The following is a 17,570-nucleotide window of genomic DNA, read 5'->3' as shown; positions in this document are numbered from 1 at the left end:
TTTGGGTGGTATTTCTTTTGTTGTTTAGAATAGCTGAACTTTTATTTATATGATTTATATGAATATTAGAAGGCGCTGTGTTTGAATTTAATTAATTAGCAATCCACTGAAATTTAGTTCACTGGTCGGTAATGGCTAGTGGGCACGTTTATTCAACTTTTTGGTTTTAGATACGTTTGCATTTTTGGTTTTTTGGGAAGTGAATGCTTTATATGAGTAGAATTGTTTTATAGGTGTAAGTTATTTTTTATAAGAATAAATTATGATGTAAATTGATTTTTTTTTCCCTCTCTGGAACTTCTTCTTGAAATAACAAGGGTTGATTTTACAAGGCCTGTCTTTTACAAGGTTTTACTCACACGGAACACAGGGCATCCCCTTTGTCCCTGGGAGAACAGGGAAGGGTTGTCCTCTGGGATGTGTCCCAGGGCCTGCAGTGACCCTGCTCAGTGTCCCCACGTCCTTTCCACATCATCCATTAAGGGGTTTGTGTCCCTTTCACAGGGGTTATAAAAAAAAAAAACAAACAAAAAAGCAGGTTGGAGCAGCTTTTGTTGCTTCCAGAAGATGCTGAAGGGCTCGTTGATGGGGGACAGAGTGACCAGCCCTGGCTGTGCTGCTCCACACTTGTGCTGAACCAACTTCCCAACAGCACAAATCTGGGAACACAAGGATGGGCTTGGGAAAACCTGACGTTGCAAGAGAAAGGCAGAAGGTGCAAATAAAGCACAGTTTTCTTGTTTTAGACACAGATTTCTTATTTTAGACACAGATTTCTTGTTTTAGACACAGCTTTCTTATTTTAGACCCAGTTTCCTTCTTGAACAAGGGGTCAAACCTGGGAGGTGACGACCAGGAGTAACTCCAGTCTTGGAGGAACACTTCTGCCAACAGCAGAGAACTGCGGTGGGGTGAATCTGTTTCAAATGGGATTAATTTGTTTAAAAGTAAAGCCCCGGGGACGTTTTAGATGTTTCCTTGAGTTAATGAGATTTCCTTGATAGTTCAAACAATGAAATTAGCAAACAATGCCGTTAATCTCGGATTACAAGCAGCAGCAGGGAAGAATTAGTAAAATAAATCAAGAAGATTTAAGGCACTTTGCTCTCCAGTAAAGTAGCTGGGATGGGAGCTGCGTGCTGTGTTTTCCTGGGATTAAGGAAGAGGTGATCAGGATCTGCCTTTCAGCCTTTAACCTGGAATAGTTGAGCATAAAAATAACATTTCCTCAATTTTGCTTTAACCCACACACAATAATAAGTTATATATGATCTATCAGCAAATAACTGCTGCAGCTTCACGTTTAAAAATCCAAATTCTTTTCAATCAAAAGCCTCAAATTAAATCACAGCAACTTTATAACACCCCACATTTGGCTGTTCTAACCAGCACTATGAAACGGGGATAAAACACATCCCAAAAACAGGATTACACCGAGCAGCAATAAAAGGAGAAATAATCTTTGAAGAAATGATGGAAGAACAAATTCTAAGGGCATTAAGAAGGAGCAAGTCATGGTTTCAATCACAGGCAGGCAGGAGATTGCTAATCTCATGTCTGCAGCAGAGAAATCTGGGAGGACAACAAATTGCATTTTAATTTATGGACAGAAAAGGTTAATTTTTAATTCCCTCTGCTCACTCCAGGAATCAGGGAAATACAGACTGAAACTAATAAAGTAATGGAGTTCTCCAAGGTGGGTCCTCAAAACCACAGGGAAAAGTATTTCATTTGCAGTGTGTGTGCTTTTGGCAAGAATTTAAATACAGTCCATTGAATCCATTAGTTTATTATTTGAAAACAAATTTATTTTTGATGAGTTTTTATGATTTAAACCCCGAATTTATGTTGTGTCCCTTTGAGTTACCTGAAACCAAAGGAGCTTTATGATCACCTCAGGAATGTATAAAAGGAGAGGAGAGGCTGGTAAGGAGAAAAAGTCATTAAAAATTATTTGAAAACCCTTCTTAGCAATAGCCCAGCAGGGGCCTGGTGACAAAACACAATTCTCCTTGCCTACAAAACGTTCCAGGCAGTCAAATTTCCAGGCACTGACACTCGGACAACAAATGACTCCACATTTCGAGCTGTTTTCAACACGACTTGTGCAATTAGACATAATTATTTATCCCCATTGTAAGGCAGACCGTTGAAACACTGCTCATCTAAAAAGAATTAACAAGTGTGTCCTTGTCCTTTCTCCTGATGGTGTCAGCTCTCCAGTACAATTACTGGCTTGGAGCACAGACAGCCCTTAAATACAAACTAATCACAAGTTCCCCAGAAGTTTTGTTGGATAATCGAGGAGTTTTGTGCTTGAGTTTTGTCCCTGGGAAAGGGAAAACTTGCTGGAGTCCCACCTTGGATCCCAGAAGGACAGAATCATGGAGTTTTTAAGGCTGGAAAAGCCATTCCCAAGGCTCTGGGCTGCAGCACCCTGAGCCACCAAGTTGGAAACAGCTCCAGAGCTCTGCAGGTGAATAAATGATAACCATTAATTACGTGCAGCTTATTAAAGAGTATTTCTAGAGTGCTTTTTGCAGCAAATCTATCAGCTGCTTCATTAAAAAAAAAAAAAAAAAAAAGTAAACTGCTAAAATACTGAATGCAGGAAATTTCAGACCTCAAGAGAGAGCCCAGAGTGGAGGAGACAACCCAAGTGAGTTCCAGTGTAAACTTTCTGACAGCCACGGAGCTACTGCAGCAAATTTGTTCCACGAAATTAAACAATGGACTGGTGATTTAAAAATCTGAGATGAATTTAAAAACTGAGCTTAAAAACCGCTTTTGGAGGCAACCCCAAAGCATTTACAGGAGTGCAGAGAAGTTGAATGTCTGGCTGGGAAACTCTCCTGGCTCGATTGTCAGGCCAGGCTTCTAATTTTAGCCCAATAATTAAATTGCAGAGCCTGATGTTTTGTGGAGGGATAGAAAGGATTCCAAAGGTGCAGGAGAAGTCTGTGTACAGCAGCTTGGCTCTGGCTGAATAAACTCTGGCTATCCAGCCACAGCTTGGCCATGTTTAATGAAAAGGAAAACATGTGGAAGAGCTGAACACAATTCCCTGACAATAGGATGATGTCAAAGCAAAAAAAAAGCAAAAAAAAAAAAAAAAAGGGGAAATATCTCAGTGAAGAGGTTTTTTTCTGAGCTAAACACAAAGCAGAGTTGTTTGGGTTTGGAGGGAGCAGGAGAGGAAGGACACAGGGGAGGAAATAAGAGAAAAGGATGAAGTTTTCCAGAAAAAAAACTTGCACTAGATTCAGGCTCTTAGGAACTTCAGGATGGTTCTGCTCCAAGAGCAAGGGCTGGACTCATTTAGGACTTTAAAACATGGAGGACTGCAGCCCTGGGAACAAGGGAAACATTAAATAGCCATGCACAGAACACAAAGCTCTACTAAAACCCAAACCTGGGTTTAGCATCTCTGACAAGCTCCAGAATATCTCGAGGAATCTCCCCCATCTCCTGCTGGGAGGAAACATGAACTGGAAAAGGCAATTCTGTGCAGTTCACAATTCAAGTGTGCAGTGATGAAACTCCTCTGAAAGTGAACAGGAGGGCAGCTCCTGCTGTACGGACAACTGGACACTCCCATTAATTATGGAAATAATTGGCTTCTTGTGCAACCAAACCCTTTTAACTGCAGCCACCAAAGCTTTGGGGTGAGGGTGTTTTTATCCTGCTAAACCAGGCTGAAGGGGCTCCGGGGGAATCCTGAGCAGGAGCCCATTTGTTTCCAGGATTAGTCTGTGTCAGATGGAAGCACAGGAATAGTGCAGCAGACACAGAGCGAGTGAACTCTTAATCCTGCCTTGGACCTTGAGAAATGAGGGTTTATTTTCCACCTGATGAAACTCTGGACACAATCAGGAATAAAGTCGACCGGAATTAGGCGATTTCTCTTCAAAACAGACTGTTACACAAATAGCAATGATGAAACACCTCCTTCTTTGAAATTAGGACTTTTGGGGTTAATTCCTGTTTTCCAAGACCCAGGTGAGCCTGTCCTTTGGTTTCTGGACTGAAGTGATGGATAAATTTGTCAGATTTTTATTTTCTTGCTCGGCAAGAGGCAGCAGTGAAGCTCTTTCTAAAACCAGTCCCTTCCCTACCTTCAGGGCTCTCCAAGCAGGAGGTCTGCTTTTGTTTTCTCTTGATTACAAATACTTCATCCATTCCCAACCAACACTTTATACTTGACCAGATTCCTGTAAGCTCCTCAACCTGATCTGGAAGCATCTGTTTCCAATACAATTTGAAGTGGAGGACTATTAACAAGATTGGATTCAGACTCCAATCAAGCCAGAACCCAGGAATTGATGTCATGTGCAGGCTGGCACTGCAATCCCGGGGCAGGGAATGGAGGGGGGCAGCTTTGGGAACAATGAAAAGTCGATTTTCCGAGTCTATCATAGAAAAGCATCTGCAAATCTGTACAGAATGTACTGTGAGGGTCATCAAAATCAAGTTCTGGGGGGTTTGGGTAAATAAATCCTGCCTGGCTTGTGTTTCCAGCTGGAGCAGGAGGAGGTCAGGACGTTGTTCATGGAATACCCCCCTGAATCCCACGGTCTGCTCACAGAATGCACTGTCCCTGAAAAGATAAAAGCAGAATTTGTTTCAGAGCAGGAGCCACAGCTCAGTGTCCCCACCTCAGGGGGGGATTGTGTTCCGTGGGGCAGAAGGTTTAACCCAGCCCACAATCCAGGGTTTGGGAATTCTGGAATTTCAGGGCCCATCCCGAGGCCAGGGCTGTCTGGTCACTGCTCTGATTGCAGGACTTTCTGAAAGTCCTTTAATCAGAAAGACACCGACTGGAATCATAACTCCTGGGAATTTTAACTCCTGGAAGAGTTCCAGGTAAATCTGGTGAAGAACTTGTTTTTAATCTGGGATGGATTTACACAAAATGCCTGGAATCCCTCCTCGTTCCATCCTGGTTTATGGACTTAACCACCAAAGATGTTTTCACACACACTTCCTGCAGAAAGAAAAAAAATCAGGAAATCTTATTTTTATACACTTTTAAGTGCCAATCCAAGCTCTAGCAATGAGCCAGGGTGACTGGGCAGCACAGTCCCCATCCATCCCTGTCCCTAAGTGTTTAAAGCCAAGGTACAAAAGTTTCTCCAAAGGTTTTTGCTTTTCCTTTCTCAAGCACAAAATGCCAATGCTCCACCTAGAAGGAGCATGACTGACAATGATTACTACACTGGGTATGAATATATTAAATATAAAAACACCCCAGCATCATGTGCAACCCCTCCCAACTTCCAGTGTCTATTTATTGTCTCAAAGTTATAAATTAACCTGTTCAAAGTAGCTTTAATATTGGTATTTCTATGAATCGCTATTCTTGTAAGAATGATCACTCTAGAAAGGATACAAATTATTGTTCAGCAAGAAGATTTTATTAGCAGGTTAGGAAAAAAAATGTGGTTTTTAAAATATCCACTTTATTTATGATCTATTTATTAACAGGCCTACCCCGAATCTTTAGCTATAACAGGAAAATGATATAAAAATGTCAAGGAACAAAACTCCAAAGCTCCCAGTGAACCAGGGAAGGTGGTGAACAAAACAGAGGACCTGGGAGGATTTGGGTTTTGGTATAAAGGTGCCTTCTGTGCATCCTCTCTGGAGCTAAACACAAATTTTATACACAAATAATTAAAACAACAGTTTTATAAATACAAAGAAACATTAAAATGTATCCCCCAGTAGACAGAGATGCTTTGGGTATTTTGTGGTGTAACCCACTCAAATTCTTTCAGCCATTCTTGTCCATGTCTTCCTGAATTGCTGAATTTCAGCACAAATCACTGAAAATTCCGGGCTTAGATCTCTGGTTAATGCCATTTTAAACACATGTGGGAGTGCAAATAGCAGGACAATCTGCTTCCAAATGGTAAAGAATTCCAAATTTTTAAGGAATCTGCTGGTGTAGCAGTCTATTTAGCAGATCTTTTTGAAAATATTGTGGCACTCCAGGTAGAGAGGGAATATGAATAGGCTTAGAAATTAATTAATCACTTCCATAATCAATTAAAACGTCTGTATATAATTGACAAAGTAAAATCTTCTGGTCTTTTGATGAGTTTGTTGGGTTTTTTTAAAAAATATACTGATAGTGAAGAGGCTGTGGGGAAAGGTAATGGCACCTTGGTGGAAAGGGGCTAAGATTTAAAACAAATTTTCCTCTAATTCTAATGTTTATTCTCAGGATGGAATGGTTTGGAGAAAGAAAAGTGGAGATGCCACTTGTTCATGACAACAAAGCAGATTTCTGCTGATAAATCCAGCTGTAAATATTCCCTCCCTCTTCCCTGCCAATCTGTCTTTTTCCAGCAATCAAAGACCAGCATTTTCCTAAAATTCTCATCATCCTTCTCTGAATGGTAAAAAAAAAAAAAACAAACATTTTTTTCAGTCACACAAGCAAAGCTGGGGGTTGACGTGAGGAAGGCTCAGTGTGAGGGACAATCCAACACTGGAAGGAACAGAAAAATCAAATCAACCAGTGCCAAAAAGCCCCTCAGGTTTTTTATGGAGCTGAGGGAATCTGCTGCCCAGGAAGAGCCAGGACACAGAGCCACAAATGAAACCTGGCATTTCAATCGGATCAGGAGATTTCTGGAAAAGAAAAGCCCATGGATTTTGGCAAGAACGCTCCGAGGCATTTCAGAGGATTAAACTGAGAGTCACGGCCTGAGTTTGTGGACAGAACTCCTTTCAGGCAGTGCAGTGCTGCTCTTCAGGTGACCAGAGAGGGCTGGGAAGGGTTTAATCTTCACCTCACAACAATGCACATCAAAACTTGGGACATGACACTGATATCAGTCCAGTCCTCCTGCTAGAAAAGCCTGGGCACAATAACTCGAACCAAAACTAAAAACCGTAGCGAGAGCCACACACACAAAAAAAAAAAAAAAAAAAAAAAAAAAAAAAAAAAAAAAAAAAAAAAAAAAGAAATCATCTCGTCTGGAGAAAGCAAAATACTCATTTTTCACGGTTTAAGAGTTGCTGGTTTTCTCACTGTGGCTGTGTTTTGAAAATAAGCTGCCTCCCTGCTGGGCCAGGCTGCTGGATTACAATGATTTCCCTGGCATTAGCAGGAAGGCCATCAAACTGCTGGAATGGGCTGTGAACTTTCCTGCTGCACTGACAGCAGCAGGTACAATGGTGATTTTCCACTTTTATTGATTTTTTTTTTCTTTTTTTTTTTTTCTTTGTGGTCTCCACGTGGATGTTTACAGCATTTCCCACAGGCACAACATTTATGTTCTGTTAGTTCAGAGCAGCACATCACATCCTCAGGGCCCAAAGCACGCACAACAAACCTGGGGAAGCTGCTGAAAGCTTTTATAAACTTCTTTTTTATAAATTTATAAGCTTTATAAATTTTATAAATTTATAAATTTTATAAACGTCTTTATTTGGGGATGGGTGGGAAAAAACATCCACATATATGACAGCTAAATCCTTTTTTAAAGTGCAGAATCTTTTCAAGCGCTTCTGGGTGTTTTATTGTTGTTTGGGGTTTTTTTTGTCTGGGGTTTTTTTTTAATGGAAACAGGTTAGAATTGCCATTTTTCCTTGGGATTGCTGGACTGTGCTGCTGGTTCCTGAGGAGCAGCTGACAGAGGGCAGTGACACTCCGAGCTCCACACCCCACAGTCCAGGCTGTGCCCAAATTCCTCAGGCTGCGACTGCCTGGAATGACACACAAACAAATTAGCTGGAAAAAAAAAAAATAACATCTGCTGTTGATTTGAGGTCACTTTCTGTTTGCAGTACAAACATGCAAATGTAAAGGTAGAATTTCATGTCTCTTTTTCTTGGCAGCAGTGGAAGTTCCACCTCTTTTTTTTTCTGGGCTCTGTGCCCACCCCTGCTCACTGCTGTAGTGCTGAGGGTGGCAGGGGAGGAACTGCTGGGGAACTCCTTGGTGGACATTGCTCCTGACAGGAACTGTCCATTCTCACCTTCTCTCTTATATTACAATTATGTAAGAGATCTAATTTATGATTAAATAACAGCTAAAACCCAAAACTGATTAATAGAGTAGAATAGAATAGAATAGAATAGAATAGAATAGAATAGAATAGAATAGAATAGAATAGAATAGAATAGAATAGAATAGAATGTAACTTTCTTTCCACACATCTTAATAAAAAAAACCTGCAAAAAGTGAGGATATTTGGAATGTGACTCACTAAAATCTCACTAAGATATTGATGATTGTATCATTTTTGGACCAGGCAGGGGCAGTTCCATGCTCCAAAGCCTGGGTTTGTTTCCAGAGGAGGCAGCAGGAAGGAAACCCCTCAGCACTGCCCTCTCTCCAGGTTTATTATCAGTTCCATATTGGATCTGCTTTACCCCCATTCACTGTGTGGGGAGGCATCTGGTTTAATTCAGCTTTTTGTAACCTCTGCTGTACCATGGATTTTCTTTCCTATTTTTTTTTGTTTGTTTTGTTAATTGATGAGTTAATGGTTTTGATTTGATTCAATATGAGGAGAGCTGTCTTCCATTTCAGACAAAACAGTAGTCCTTGGGCAGGCTGAGCATTCCAGCCACTGCCAGGATCTGCTCAAGCACAACTCCAGTAATTTCATTCCCTGGAATATGGTTTTTTAAATGCAGATATTCAAACAGAACACACAAAGATGTCAATGTATTTTATGCTGTAAGCAAATAAAGCCCACTTTCAATCAATGGGCAGGAAACCAACTGAACCCCACAAAGAAATGAGGCTTGGCTTCAACTCCCACATATTTCCACAAAAACCATGGAATCAGTTAAACCAGATTCCAGAAATCTATTGCATTTTTTATGTCTGTATCAACTAAAAATACTCCATGGAAAATATTCACAGATGTGTGAGGGTCAGAAATGAGAAGGAAGGGAAAACTGGAGGCAACAGGTCTCAGAACTCCAGAATTTGTACACCCTAATTTTGGATCCCTCTGGAAAAAAATGTATTTAGGTGCTGTAGGAAAATCTCTTAGTAAAGACTGTGCTACATCATAGAGAACATTTTATTGTTTATTGTAAAAACTTACCTTTTATCACCTTCTGATTCTCGAGCTTACACTAAACAAATTGTGACATCATAATTAGGTCCTAGTCCACATAAAAAGCAGCAGTGACAATCTGAAAGAAATGAAACATTTGCCTGTTCAGCAGGCAAATAATTTGAAATATCTCAACTGCACAGAAATGTTGCTTCTTAATCATAATGTGAATGACAAACACCAAATCGCTGCCAGAAATAAACATCAGTGTAAATATTTGGGCAATTATGACTCGGTTTATAGGTGGCAGAAATAAGAGAACCGGGCTCAGAATGAACAGAGAGTTCACAACTCCACTTAAGCCCCTAAATTGCAGAGCTGTGATTCAGGTTGACAATGAGGACTAGGGAGCAACCCCCAACCTGAGCCCACTGGACACACCTTGCCGAATTCTGTGCTCACAAACGTGACAGTTTTAATGTAAAGCCCCTCTCCAATTAATATTTCAGCTCCCATTTCTGCAGCTCAACAGCTGAGCAAGCGTGGTTTTATTTCACTTGATTTCCACAGCCCTTTTTACCAGGCCAGTAAATTACATCCCCCTTATGGGGACAGACTTTGGAGTCAATCCCATTTTTTCCCCAGGCATTTTTAGCTGCTGAGATCACTCCCCCTTTTTCCTTTGTCATCTCCTACCTGCACATCTGGAACCTGAACTCGGTGACCAAGTGATTCAGCACTGTGCAAGTGCCAACTCCAGGGCTGCTCCTGACCTTTTCCCAACCCAAACGGATTTGGCAGGACAGGACTGGTGGGAAAAGTGTGGATTTAAATAAACCTTGAGCCAGCTTGAGCTGCAAGTGCACACACAACTCGGGGTGTGGGGAAGATAAGAGAGGAGAGGTGATTTATTCTCATTTGCTCTAAGTGGCAGAGATTAGTGTCAAGTCAGTACAACAGCACAGTACATCAAGCTCATTTGTCAACCACCAAATATTTTTGCAAACATGAACAACATGCTTCCCTGGCATATTATTCTATCTGTATTATGCAGCTAGAGGAACATATCCAAGATAAAATTAAGAAGAAAAAAAAAAAAAAGAAGAAGAAGAAGGCAGCTTTTGCAAAAGGCTTCAGGCAAGATTACTCGTGTTTGAATCTGAGAACTGCTTAAGAGTTTCAACTCAGGGCAGACAATGGGAATGAGCCCTGTGCCAAGGCTCCAGCACTCCCACACATCCCTGGCACATTCCTGCCCAACGCAGGGCTCTCCATTCCTGCACAGTCTCCTGCTCTGTGCTGGGGAGAGGCTGAGGAGCCATCACTCCTGCACGGAGATCCAACCCCGGGAGTTGATTCCTGCCTCCATCCCCAGCCCGTGCAAATCCCCAAATCCCGTTAGGGATGCTGAACATCCTCGGTGCAAAGCCCTGCACATCCAGAGGGATGCAGCAGCTCCCAGGCAGCTCCTACATAAACCTGCCAAATCCCAGGGAATAAACACTGGGAACGAGGCATCACCCACATAATGCTGCTCCTGTTCACTCATTACAGACACGAGCTGGACTTCCAAGAAAGAAAAATACCTTGGGGATATCCAAAATGGAACACTCCAAATTTAGCACTGCAGTGTTTTAGTCTGAGCTCGTGGTGGATGACGTGGTCAGGGACACTGAGGGGCCAGAAATCTGCTAAAGGAGAAGTTAAACCAGGGAATTGATTGGAATTTAAGAGCAGAACTCTGATTTTTCACGTTCAATGTGATGCTAATAAAGCCACGGTATTTTCCTTAGAGGGGCTTACCCAGATTCTGAACATGCTACTCACTCTTAAAAAAACATACTTATATAAAATATTTATCTATTTGTTGGTTCAGTGTAATTAATTTGGACATAATGCCATGAACAAAAAGTAAGTTATGACTCAGATTCCAGGTGAGCTTTAAAGTCACTAAAATCCATCCAGCCTTATCAGTGACCCGACACAGTGTCAAAGAGTTTGTGTTATTTAACACTCCACAGTTAACATGGAAAGCATAAAAAACTTGCAGAAAGCAAATGTAGCGTGATCCTGCCCCCGAAATTCCCAAAATGATGCCACCATTATGCACCAAACTATTCAAATCTTGAAAAAGTTTCAAAATTTGTTTGCACAGAGCATCATTTTCTGTAAAATTAGGACTCACTTTGCTCGTTGGCCAGAAATTCCTTTTTCTTTCTATGAGATTCCAGGTTTTTCTGGCTTTAAAGGCTGGAAGAAGTTTCCTGCAGGAATTGGCTGCCTCTCCAGAAAACTGTCATCATTGGACTTAAACCAATTAAACAATAAAAATATAACATACATCTATACACTGACAAATCACCTGAGCCTGGAGGATTTATTCAGTTTATTCTGCTTATACTGGGGAAGTTATTTGACTTTGTAGCCATCTTTGAAAATAACTTTTAAAGTTTAAAAAAAAAATGTTGCAAGTAGTATTTCAAGTAGTTTTTATCCCGTTCTGGCACTGTGCAGCTGAGCAGACTCACTAAAACAGGACATGGTATTTAAATCTGATTTTTTGGGTTGTTATTATTCAATATTTATGGAGCAGAATATTTGTGTTGCCAGTCCCTGAGACTACAATTTTAGTATTACAAAAATTGCTACTTTTCTTAAATCCCTGGCAAAATGTCCTGCCCCAGGAAGAGCAAACCCAGGAATTCCACATGAAAAGAGGAGAAGGAGACTGCCAGAACATTTCTTTGCTTCCTGTAGTATTGAAGTTGTCAGTGATGAGAAAAGCACAGAATGGTTTGTGTTGGAAAGGATCTGAAAGATCATCCAGTTCCAACCCCCAGATTATAAAATTATATTAAAAATGGATTCTGTTCCTGTAACAATTCTTTGCCTGGAACCTCATATTCTTTCTTAGATTGCTGCTCAAATATTGGTTACTTCCATATGGAAAAGCTCCAGAGAAGGTGTGACCTTGGCATGAATCCTTTTGACAGAGGTTTAGTGCTTGTCCAGATACAAACACTTGTGGTCCAAGGTATTTAGGAATAAGGAATCAGTAACCTGAGCTTCTTGTTTGGATAATTTTTCTCATTTTAATATCCTACTCTGGAGTAAGTAAACAGAAATGGACAATGGTATTGAGGTGAAATCCACGTGCTTAGGAACAGCCTCCGGTGCAGACAAGGAAATGCAGGTTTTCCCTGGAATTTGGGAGCTTTGCCCCAGCTCCTCTCCAGCTGCTGTGAACATCCCTGGGCTCTGGATGTCAAATAACCAGGACTGCAAGTGATGTATGAGGATGTCAGATGTGGTTTTGGCTGGTGTGCAAGGTCTTTAAACTGCAGTTAAGAACAGCTCGAGCCCCAAAAGGGGTTCAGCTTTCCAGTGTTCATCCTTGAATTCCTGCTGGGGAAGGAAAAGGTGGAGCTGGGCTGTGGAGTGACCAGGAGTGAACATGTCCAAATGTTCATCTGGCCACTGGAATTTGTGCTTAAATTGTTCTCTGAAAAGCATTTTAGACACTCCTGGTTGTGAATGCTGCTCGGCCAGATTTCACCTGGAAACCAAGGCCGAGTTCTTGGGAACAAACCTGGGATGGTGGAAAGTGTCCATGAAAGGGCCGGAATGGGATGAGCTTTACCATCCCTTCCTACCCAAACCGCGTCATTTGATCCTCCGAGCTAGGATTTTATGGCTTTGTTAACAATAATAAACCAAACAACAGAACAGAAGGAAGCGCCTTTCTGAAGAAAGGAGAGCCGCATCCCTGCGGGAACAGGAGTCCCGGGGCTGCCCTTCTCCTTTTCCCTGCGGCTCCTCGGGGCAGCCACGGGCACACGGAATAACACACGGAATAACACAGGGAATAACACAGGGAATAACACACGGAATAACACACGGAATAACACCCGGAATAACACACGGAATAACACACGGAATAACACACGGAATAACACCCGGAATAACACCCGGAATAACACAGGGAATAACACAGGGAATAACACAGGGAATAACACAGGGAATAACACAGGGAATAACACCCGGAATAACACACGGAATAACACACGGAATAACACACGGAATAACACCCGGAATAACACACGGAATAACACACGGAATAACACACGGAATAACACACGGAATAACACACGGAATAACACCCGGAATAACACACGGAATAACACAGGGAATAACACCCGGGAACGGCGCCGGGAGCAGCCCCGAGCACCGGGAAACACGGAGCCGGGCCGGATCTCCTCCGCAGGGCTCCGGGCTCCTCAAGGGACAGCCCGCGGGCGGGGAGGGAGCAGGGGAGCACGGGGAAAAGGTGGAGGGCTGAGATGGATAGGCGGGATAAGGGCGGGGAGCGCAGTAACGCCGTCCCTCAGCGCTGAGGGAGCGCGGCCTTTCCCGCCATCCGCCATCGCCTCACGCGGCGCCGCGGCGCCCCCTGCTGGCCCTCAGCCCTCAGCCCGCCTGAGGCCGGCAGCCGCGCCGGGCCCTCGGCCTTAAAACCTGCCAAATCACCGTTTTATCCCTCAATCCCAGCCTGGAAGGGCCGGCGGCAGGCCCAGATGTGCCCTCCAGGGTTAGGCACCCGCCGACCTGCGGGAAATGCAAGAGCGTCAGGGGAGATCCCCGGTGCGGCGCCGGCCTTCATCCACCCGCTCGCTTTAACGCGTTTAATCCGGTCCGTCAAGACCGCAATACAGAGGATTCTAATTAACAGTCCCAGGGTCTTTGGAGGGACCTTTTGTCTTTTTAGAAGCGTGGAATGGTTTGGGTTGGAAGGACCTTAAAGCTCCATCCGTGCCATGGCAGGGACACCTTCCACCATCCCGGGTTGATCCGAGTCCTAATGTCCAGCCTGCCCTTGGACACTGCCAGGGATCCAGGGAAAGCCACATCTTCTCTGGGCACCCTGTGCCAGGGCTTTTCCACCCTTATAGGGAAGGATTTTTCCCTGATATCCCATCTAACTCTGCCCACCTTCTGCTCCAGGCCGTTCCCCCTTGTCCCATCACCCCGGGCCCTTGTGAAAAGTGCTCCTCCAGCCCCTCTGCAAGTCCCCTTTAGGTCCTGGAAAGCCAGACATGAATATTTTAGAATATTTTGATAGGGAAATGTGTTGTACAATTTACTGAATTTTTAATTCAGTTTTACTTTTTATTCTCATAGAGGCTCGTCATGTCAGTGGTTACTGCAGCCTAGCTAATTAACACAGGGCTGGAGGAATGATTAAAGGCAGGCTCTGGGTATCTGCATTGTTCTGCTTTAATTGCTGCTCAGGCAATGATTCAGTGTTGGGTTTGGCAGTTGAGCTGCGTTTGTCTGGCACAGTGAAATTCCCTGTTATGTCCATGGCACTCATCTGTTAAATCTGAAGATTTTCTAGTGGCAGGAGTAGGTTTTGTGATTTGGGGAAGAGCAGGCTGGAGTGGAAGGTGTCCCCCCTCCATCCCAAGCACTCCACAGTTCTTGGGATGCAGGAGGGGAGCTTCTGGATGGATCCTTCATGTGAGCACATTGTCCACCCAGCCAGAATCCACCCCTGCCTCCTTTGGATCTGTGCTTTAGCCTCGTCACAGATCCTCTTTCTCACCTTGTCTCCTTTTGTTCCTGCATATTTAAAAACTCATGTTAATCATAGGGGGGGAAAAAAGAGCAAAAAAGCAATTTGTATGTGGAAAAAACGGGGTAAAGATACCTCTGAGATCCTCCCAGGGACTAAAAAAAAAAGTTTTCAGAAACATAGATTGAGATGCTCGGCTTTATCCCAGCCTGTTGCTGTCCCCGTTCCTGAATAAACACATCTTTGATGCCACAAGCTGCATTTCATGACACTCCCTTTAAAAAGAAGTGACTAAAGGCAGGATAATGTGGAAGACAGCCAATTACTCGGTAAATGTAAACGACGTTAAAAGTGGTGTGTAACATTATATATTTATGGCTACAGTTTTGTTCTGCTGTCACATAACAAAATGAATAATGCATCAGTCCAAGAACTTGTCATTAAGTGAATTTCTTTGTCGCCTTGCTATAAAAATATAAAAATCCTTGGTGTGTGCATATGTGTGACATTAACCCCTTCTAGGAGCAAATTATAGGGTGAGTGAAGGCACTGTTAGAGTGGCAAGTTGAAGTAGATTTTATCGTTTTACTGGTGAAATAATGTTAGGGATTTGAAGACATTCAGGAAGGTGTTTTTTTTTTTTTTTCTGTGGATGAGAGGCATTTATAGCCTCTCATTATAGTTTTTACTTCTAAAAAACAAACTTCTCAGTACAAGAAGGCCAGGGAGGCACTGAATCCAGGGGAGAGCCATGAAAATGTTTCCAAATCCAGCTGGAGCTGGCCCTGACGACTCTGCTGGGGCTGCACTTGATGGTCACTGGAGGCACCTCCCAGTCTCATTCCCACTCTAAGAGATGGGACATTGAATAATTAAAAATACCAGACTGTTGTCGGGTGGTTAAAGTTAAGCTGAAGGATCTGCTGAGCTGAGATCTGGAGCTTCCTAAAAACACCTCAGAAGTCGGTGGTCTCCACCCCCAGTTCCTGCAGGTTTCAACCTCTTTTCCATGTTGTCTTCCTTTACTCCTTCTCCTCCCGAGGAGAGAGGGGAGCATCTATTTGCAGCCTGACAAGGGAGACCAAAGGGCCAATCTAACTTCTGATTAGGAGAAAATTGCCTTTATGGTTAAAGTCAGCCAAACTGGATATGGAATTTCAGGCCCCAGCTGAAATCCTCGTCCTGTCCTGCTGAGGGTAAAAAAGGAAACCCTAACTCAGTTAGATGAGGGTGAAACTGTTTTGGTGTTGAGCCTCCCAGGCTCCTCCATGTGGATGCACGTGATGAGTTTGCACCTCTCAAAAGTAAGATTAAACTTATCTGAAATACCATTTATCTCAGAATGCATTAATCTGATTTCTTCCCCCCCTATTTTCTCCTATTTCTCCCTAACGTAATTGACAGCAAAATTGAATCGGTTTCCTACCGAGTTGGACTTGAAAGGTGAACACTGAATTTTCTATTACTTGGTTTTAATGCAATGTGTACACCTCACGATTTGATAAATTCAGACCTGCTGGGGAAAAGCCAGGAACCACATTTCGGACTCAAAGGATCAGATCTTGTTTTATTTCGCAGGAACAGTTGGTTTAAATTTTGAAGTTATGAGAGGAAAATGGTTTCTCTGCAAAACGTGTTGAAAATTCAGGGAGTTGGTTTCTGGAGCAAGAGGTTCTTAGGTTAGGGAGGATGTTGGAGGGAAAACAAAACAGACACAGTGATACCACCCAAAAAAACTCCAAAACAACCAGCCCATAAACAAACCCCAACTAACAAACCCCCCCAAAACACAGAGAAACTGAGGAAACGAAAACTTAGTGGGGATTGCTGAGGAACAGGACAGGACAAAATGAGCGGGGTGAGAAAGAGATGAAAAGAAAGAAATGTTTGCTTCAAAAGGAGAATTTGAGAGAGCAAAGAATCATTCATTCAGACACCAGAACAAACCAGTCACCTGGTGTCCTCTGTTCTTGCTGGAGTGGGGAAAACTCTCTGGCTAATGAGTAATTTCCTAATTGTGGGGTGTTGAAAAGCTTTGCTTAGGGAAGCAACATGAGGACAAACATCAGGTTAGCCCACACCTGACAGCTCTTGCCTCAACAGGTTTGGCAATCTCACGGATTTTCCAATCCAACATTTTACAGTTTCCTGCTTATTTATACAAAGGATTCTACAGAGCGAGCAAAGAAAAGTTTGCCTGCCAAGCCACTTCCACATCAGTGCTGGTATTAATTCATTCAAATAACTGGTATTAAATAATTCATTCGTGATGGAAAGCTTATTCTGCGGATATTTGAGGGGTTTTAGTGCCTTACTGAGGCATCTCTCTGTGGCCAGGAGGAGAACCTGTGCACATGGAAGAGGTGAGCGCTTTGTAAGAGCGGGCGCTGCTTCTCTGCCGCATAACTCAGCACTAATCCCTGCGTTAATTTTCATTATTATATTATCATTATATTATCATCAGCTGGTTTCATTAGACGCTTCAGAGGCTGGGCGATTAATATTAATAACCCTTGTTAGCCTATAGACTTAATTAGGGCGAGAAAGAGCTGGATGCTGTGCGGAACCAGCCCTGGCTCCAGTGTCTCTGCCCTGATGGCTCTTAGCACGGGCAGCTGGGACCGGCACATCCTCACGGTTACCTCTCAATACCGCTCCTCCTTCCTGCTTCCAGGCCCTTTTTAAAGGCTCTGGCTCCTCCCCAGGCCCTGGCAGCGTGGTTGGAGCAGTCCTTGGAGTCAGGCGGGTTTTTCTCTGTGAGGAGGAGCCGCTTTTGCTCTCCTGGGTGAGTTTTCCTCACTGCTGCTCTCAGGGACGGCAGCACCTCCGTTCATTTGTCCTGGCTCTCCTTAAAAAAAACCCAAAAAACAAAAAAACAACTTGTGCAAGCCCAATGCAGCTTTTGACCCCTTCGGGTATTACGAAGTGGGATAAAACCTACAGGAATGTGGGGAGCGCGGAGCTGTTAGAGGGCT

General features: G+C 43.1%; 1 pseudogene; it reads right to left on the bottom strand.

Moving 5' to 3' along the window:
- Positions 1 to 5,499: 5,499 nt before the first annotated feature.
- On the bottom strand, positions 5,500 to 10,841 carry LOC136365767 (lysosomal amino acid transporter 1 homolog; annotated as a pseudogene).
- Positions 10,842 to 17,570: the final 6,729 nt, after the last annotated feature.

The sequence above is a fragment of the Sylvia atricapilla genome, chromosome 10 (genome assembly GCF_009819655.1).
Source record: "Sylvia atricapilla isolate bSylAtr1 chromosome 10, bSylAtr1.pri, whole genome shotgun sequence".
In the NCBI taxonomy this organism is placed as follows: Eukaryota; Metazoa; Chordata; class Aves; order Passeriformes; family Sylviidae; genus Sylvia; species Sylvia atricapilla.
This window is presented reverse-complemented; position numbering and strand designations above follow the sequence as displayed.